Source organism: Nannospalax galili, unplaced genomic scaffold, assembly GCF_000622305.1.
Source record: "Nannospalax galili isolate Female #2095 unplaced genomic scaffold, S.galili_v1.0 scaffold534, whole genome shotgun sequence".
Classification (NCBI taxonomy): Eukaryota; Metazoa; Chordata; class Mammalia; order Rodentia; family Spalacidae; genus Nannospalax; species Nannospalax galili.
The window spans coordinates 1,325,747-1,333,150 of NW_008333994.1; the positions used below are offsets into that span (position 1 = coordinate 1,325,747).

General features: G+C 40.3%; 1 pseudogene; it reads left to right on the forward strand.

Annotated features, from left to right (window-relative positions):
- The first annotated feature begins 1,649 nt into the window (after nt 1–1,649).
- LOC103730657 lies at nt 1,650–3,321 on the forward strand (annotated as a pseudogene).
- Nucleotides 3,322–7,404: the final 4,083 nt, after the last annotated feature.

A 7,404-nucleotide genomic window follows, 5' to 3' on the forward strand; every position in this document is an offset into this window, starting at 1 on the left:
GCACCCACATAGCGGCTGACATGCATCAGTAACTTCAGTTCCAGGGGACTTGATGCCCTTTTCTGACCTCTGGGGGCATTGCACAGCATGGGTACATTTACAATTGTGCAGGAAATGCACTCATACACATAAAATAAAAATAACAAATAAAATTTTTAAAAGTACAGTGTTATCAAACTATGAGACTCAAAAATTTGATTTCTGGTAGATCTTTGATTTATAGGACATCATCCCCACAGAAAATGCTGCCCACTAAGTACATGTTAAACTATATGTCTCTACAGAATTCTAGGGGCCACAAACAGGAAAAACATGTTGTTTTTCTTTCTTTGGCACATTTCACTAAATATGTTGATTTTCAGTTGCATCTACTTTCTAGAAAACCATGTAATTTCATTCTTCTTTGTGGCTCCATGAAACTCCCATATATATAATAAATAATAGTGATTTGTTGATGCACACCTAGCCTGATTCCATAACTTAGCTATTATAACTAGTGCTCAGTAACCATGCGTGCACACAGGCACATTTGATAGAAAGGAAGCAGAGTCTTGTGACTGAGAGTTCTAAGACCTTGAGTCATCTGATCCCAAGGGTGTGGCTCTCTGAACATTCTAAAATCACCTGTAGGTGCTTGGAGATCAGAATGCCACCTGTGCAGTGAAGGCTCAGGCTTGGCGCGTTGGAGCAGGAAGGTGTGTTTGAAGGCGCATAACGGAGAATTTCCTTGGGCTAACTAAGTACATAGTTCTGGTTACTAATAAGTGCTGACTCTGTGACAGACACTGCAGGGTTTATCAATGCATCACGGCAAGTATGAAAGACTGGGCAGGGCTGGAGGAAGAATGAGGGTCATCGAGGTCAGCTGAGCACTGCCAGGCGAGGTCCCCGCTGGCTGTTCCACTAGTGCTGCATTTGTTCTGCATTTGTTTTGAGCTACATTATTATTCCAGGCATAATAAATACGAATGCGAAATGAATAAAGTCTCCTTCCTTCATAGAGTCTATAACAAATAAAGAGAAGTGCATACACATGAGCAAACATATGTAGTGTGCGAAGATTATTGTAACCGGAAATAAAGTTATGGCCATACAGAAACACAGGAGACAGCGTCCTTTTCTAATGACGTTAGGGATACCTTAAATAGCACAGAACGGACACAAGGACTTCAATGAAGCTCTAATTTCCCTTTGTAATATTGACAGTGGTCCTAAGAAAAAATAAAGAGCTGTATGAATTTGTAAAATTGTTACGTATGAAATAAATTTCTACCTTTACAGTGACTGAACACACTTTTAATTTGGTAGAGACGAGTTTATCAACACTTTGGTCTTCATTGAGTTAGGTGACATCAGCATATGACGTAGTCACCTTTGATGCAGTCATGAGTTACGTCTTTAGTTAATGCCTAAGAAATCATAATTTAACATGCATAAAGCAACATATTTATGGAACTACTTTTGTTTGTATTAGAAATTCTTTCCTCTTAGTTGAGCTATAAGCTAGAGAAACCATATACCTTTCCAATTTTTCATCTTATGACATTTGACCACTGCGTGTTCACCAAAAGTACGTGCGCGGCAGCAGCTGTGTTCTTTGTTAGCGTGGTACATCATTTTCTCTCCCACTCTTTTATCTTTTTAATACTATCAACTTTCATCCTTTGAAACACGCACTAAAAAAAGAAGAATCAGCAAATACTTCCAGAAGTGCAAAATTTGATTATCAATCCGAGATGAGCTTTGATCCAATCTCCACAACAAAGGACACTGTGGATACCCAGATGTTACTTCACCAGCACCACATGAAACTGGAGTTCCTTTAGCCTCATGAATTTAATCAGTGTTCAGAGTGTCAAGCTGGAATTTTCTCCCACTTTTCACAATACAGTGGCATCCTCCAGGACTTAAAAGTAGGAGATGATGTTGAATTTTAAAGTATCATCGGACGTGCGGACTGGGAAGGCTATTGCTGTTAAATTGGTGACAATTCAACCAGAAATCCATCCTGAAGAACAAATGAGTGGACAAGAAGTGTCGTATCTGACTTACACCTCTGAGTGTGTAGAAGGGAATGTTCAGTTGCAGATAGAATAACTTTGTAATCAATAACAAGGAGCACACTGGGGCTGTAAGTGCTCGTAACGTTATACTGCTGGAAAAGAAACAAGCTCGCTGTCGAGGAGTAGTTTGTGCCATGAAGGAGGCGTTTGGTTTTATTGAAAGAGGTGAGGCTGTAAAATAGATCTTCTTTCATTATAATGAATTTAAAGGTGACCTAGAAAGCTTATAGCCTGGAGATGATGTGGAATTCATAATTAAAGACAGAAATGGTAAATACATATATATATATATAAAACGTTCCAACGGATGTCAGACTATTGCTTCAAGAACAGTCACTTTTGAAGACAACAGTATTGAACATTCTAAAGAAACTGGAACCAGAGTCACCCCAAAAGCACCTCGTAAAAACCAGAATGACCCGTTGCCAGGATGATCAAAGTTGACTTTGTGATTCCTAAAGAACTCCACTTTGAGGCAAAGATGCAAAATCAAAGATGACCCGGCTGGAAGGTGAACACGTCAGGGCTAATATTTCAACAACTAACATGACAAATGAGAACGGGCAGCCAACATAGAGGTTCCATGAAATGCACCTCAGTCACTAGTGAGGTCAGAGAAATGGGTGTGATTGCTGCCATGAGAGATGGTTCTGTTTTCATCAAGTTTGTGGATAGAGATGCTCCAATGTTCTTTCACCCGTGAAGTTCTACATAGGGACTATTTCCACACTGCAAAAATGTTTACTGTGGTTCCTGATACCCTCTCTGTCCAAAGAAACTGTGCTCTTAGGACTAAAAACCATCCCAAGAGCACAGGTTCGTTTCAGTTCCATTCAGATCGTTTCTGGGCACTGTACAAAAAGAAGCCCCCTTCCCCAATCCTAAAACCTCTGTCCCAAATAAAGACACAGGTGAGGAGGCTGAGAATAGCATTGTTGCTTATGAGAACTGTGGGGCAAACCTGACTGGTGCTTTTCAGGCCAAAGATGGGGAAGGATCCACTTCTTCTCAAAAAGGAGGTAAGGGTGGATTTAGTATTCATGACAGAAGCCTGTTCAGCAGGTTGCAACTTGGGTGTGACTTCACATTATAATTCTAACTCCAAAAGGCTCTTTGGTTATATGGCCACTCTGAAAGATAATGTGGATTTATAGGAATCTCCAGTCACGATAAGGACATATTTCTCCATTACAGTGAGTTGTCTGGTCATGTTGATAGCCTGGAACTGGGGGATATGGTTGACTATCACCCTAGATGATGTCAATGCTCCTTGCCTAATGGTTCTTTGTCAGCTCAGGGACCAGATAACTCAATGGAATTTGGTGCAGAAAGAGACTAACCACCTCCACAACGCACATCGTTAGTCCACTGTGCTCAGTTGGGGGATTCTGGTGAAGGGTCTGAATACCATCCTCTTCATCGCTCCCAACATCTGGAATACTTATTCCATTTGAGCTATTATGCCAGTTTTAACACCTTCCTCATGTTATGTTTTTAAAATAAATTGTAAAAAACATTTAAAAATTATGCACAGTTGCAGCCTGGTGAACGAGGTGGTGCCTTATAGTATCAATTTTAGGAGCTTTATTTGGTGCATTTAAAGGTAACTGGTAACTGCCAAATCCAGGTTGCCTGTGTTAAGTGACAAATACTTGTTTCGTTGGCGCTATGAAACTCTGCACTTGATGTTTAGCTATATGCTCTGTCTTCGTTCCTCTGGCAAGATGCCCCACCTTGCACTCAGCTGCTTCTGTTTTTTTGTCTTGTTTTGTTTTTTCCTATACATTATGCTTTAATTTTGAGGACCATATGAGGTTACACTACATTACAATTTAAAAATTGCAAATGTTTATATAGCAAACCATTTTCTTAAGTTGATAGCCAAATGTTGAAATATTATTTTTTCATATTTATAATCTTCTCACAATCCAGTCAATGAAGTTTGATTAGATTTCAGTGAATTGACCTGGGACAGACAAAATTTCCAGTGGGCTTGCTGTGGCAGCTCTCTCTTACACATGCTCTCTCCCTCTTGCCCATTCCCTGTGCCATAGTCAGTCGAAGCAGGAAGAAGAACTTCCCTTCAGGACCCTCAGCTTCAGCTGAGCCTCCAAGACCATGAGCCTCATAGACTTCCCTTGTTTATAATTACCCCTGTCTGTGGAGTGTTGTTATAGAACCAGAGGGTGTTCTTCCTCCTCCACAACCCTAAGTGTTTTGTTTCACTGTATGCCAATGCCTCTAACCCCAAATACATTTATTTTCTGTATAGAGACAGTCCTTTTTTAAAAAAAGGTCCTTATTCACAATAACAAATACACTTCTCACAAAGACCATGATAGAAACAGGAAAACAGCGTGCCTAGTGCCTAGCTAAGGAGGTGGTTGATCTGCATTATAAACAGCATGTAGTAGACATTTAATTTATTCATAGGGAGAGTCTCTGGATGGACGATTTTAGAAAACAGTGCCTTTCCTGGTACTTTTACACATCTTTGGGCAATTGCTTTTGTGTGCGATCATTTTTTCACAGGGGGAGTACACTGCACCCAGCACTGTACCTTATCACCTCGCAGAGAGATTCATCCCAGCATTGCTGAGCATGTTTAGAACACAGGTGGACCAGCTGAGGTTTAGGAATTCTTCCTAATTTCAGCAAAATTAACATACTTATAAACAACATTATAACATTAAGCCTGCATGTGGTTAACAGTATTTTCCTTTCTGGATTTAAAAACCTTAAATTTTATTTATCTTGCAATTAATCAATATAAGCACAAATGGCAAAGTAAGCAGGACTCCTATAGCTTGATGACTTTTTAGACAAATCTCAAAATCCAATTGACATTTCGTGCTATTTAACTTCCATATTCACACCTCATGATAACCTTTTACTTTCAAGCCTGATGCTCTATTTTTAGAATGCTGATTACATTATTGAATAGATCTAGCATGTAGCATACATCAGTTCCCAAACCATCAAGCAGTCATAATTAGATGAAAAGCAAAGTTCTTTTATTAAAATCATAACGAACTCCTTTGAGGTAGAATTTTATGCTATGCTCCCGCCAGCCAGCACCTTGCTCCGTCTTCTTCAGAGCGCAGTGAGATAACGCCAACTTCTCCTCGCTGCGGGTCACTGTGTTGGCATCCAGATGACCTAAGGGCATGGCCTGAGCCCGTGCTTCCCAGCTATGCTTGTGAACAGGGCACCCCTGCACTTAAGTTTCTTGATAAATCGTGTGCAAATCAGTGGATGTGCAAAAGAGAAAGCCACATTGGGGTGAATTCCCTTGATTTGTAACCATCATTCTTAACCTTGTAAATAAAAGGAAAGTATGTTCCAAGCAACCTTGAAATAGCTAAATAATTAAATGTGATCCATACTACTTGGAATTTAAAATTCTTCCTCATTGGATTGGCTATTCTACATGGTTTTTTTTTCACTTTTATTACTATATATGATGTAAAACATATGTTCAGAAAAATGAGTCATGCTAGACTTCTTTCCTCATTTTCTTCTTCTAAATTTGATTTATTATTTTTATTTTTTTATGTGTATGAGTGTATTGCCTGCATGTAAGTGCCCCATGTCATGCAATGCCCTCAGAGGTCAGAAGAGGGCATCCAAAGCCCTGGAACTGGAGTTAGAACTGTTGTTAGCTGTCATGTGGGTGCTGAGGACAGAATCCAGGTCCTCTGCAAAAGTAACTGCTGCTCTTAACCACTAAGTCATCTCTCCGCCCCTTTCCTCATTTTCAATATGCAATTTAATAATTGGAAAAATATGTTATGACAATATTTTGTTCCATTTAAAGATGAGCAGGCATTGTCAGCCAATGATAACATTTACTCACCTGATGCCTGATCAGTAAATTTCTTTTCACTCTCTCTGTTTTGATATTTACATATTAATTTCATTGAGCCATTCTCAAACGTCCAAAAAGCTAAATGTAGATATTGTCTTCAAATGTCAAGGAACTAAAAACCAAACACAGGCATAGGTATTTAGTCAGCCTACATTGAAAACTAACAGCTGTTGAATTCTGAGAGCTCCTTTAGCCAACAAACTTGAAACAATGAAAAATTTGGGGAAATTATTTAAAAAATAGGTATATCTAAAAACATAAATGTAAGCCAGACATCATGGCATACACCTCTGATCCCAGCACTAGGGAGGTAGTCTATTGCCTTTGCTCTTTACTTCACTCCAGAACATGTTGGTAAGACCATATTGCTGAAGATTCTACATACTTGAGTCATAGGACATGGAGAAGTCAAGCTGGTACCAACCTGAAAGTTTCATTCCTATGGGCTGGATTCCGCAGTGCTGGAGGGCTTTAGGAACCTATTACTAGTGAGGAAAAGCCATCAACAATCTCACCCATTTGTGAACCTTGCCAGCTACAGTAACAAACTGTACTGGCAAGATATATGGGAATCTGGCAATCTGGCACAGATGATATGGGAATAACCAACCACTTTCTGATTAGATTAAAGCCTGTTTAACAAGAAGGAACTCATTTGTGGTATCATTAACTGGGGCAAAAAGCCAAGGTTGACTAGGTCATAGGTGCTAGGGAAGAACCAAGTGCTATTATTCTGATAAATGAACAGAGTAATAAAACTGTCCCTAAGTTCTTATCTTTATACCCATACATTCTCAACCCTCATAAGCAAATCTTGTTTTCAGTAGATAATGATTCACACAGAGACCAACAGCCAGCCTTTATGTAAAGAATAAGAAGCTGTGAAGTACTGAGCTGTAAGTGGGGCATCTACATCACGTCCCTCCTCCCAACCCCCCTTCCCCAGCCCCCAAAGCCGAGGGGTCATGGTGGAAGAGGGGGCAGAAAGACCGTAAGAGTCAGAGAGAGTGGGTGTCTGTAACAAAGCAGTGTTTCCCAACAGGGTAGTGCAGTTGCACACAGGAGCTCAGTGACTGGGACTTGATGCACAAAACTAGCGTAATATCAAGCCAGTCAAAATCCAGCATGGATGGAGGAGGAGACTGTTAGGTGCCACCGTTATCTGAGGATCAACTAACAACTAATGGCAGCTGGGACAGACAGAGTCAGTTTTCTTCCATGATGCAGGTCCTGAGGATCTACCTATGCTCCAGTACATGGTTCCATATCAATGCACATATGGGCACATGGCATTTCCAAGCCACATAATGATCCTGATTAAAGAATCAGCCTGACTCAGTGTTAGTTTAAGAGTGGCCTCAGGCCTGGAGAGATGGCTCAGCAGTTAAGGGCACTGACTGTTCTTACAGATGACCTAGCTTCAATTCCTGGCACCCACATGGTGGCTACTAACTGTCCTTAACTCCAGTTCCA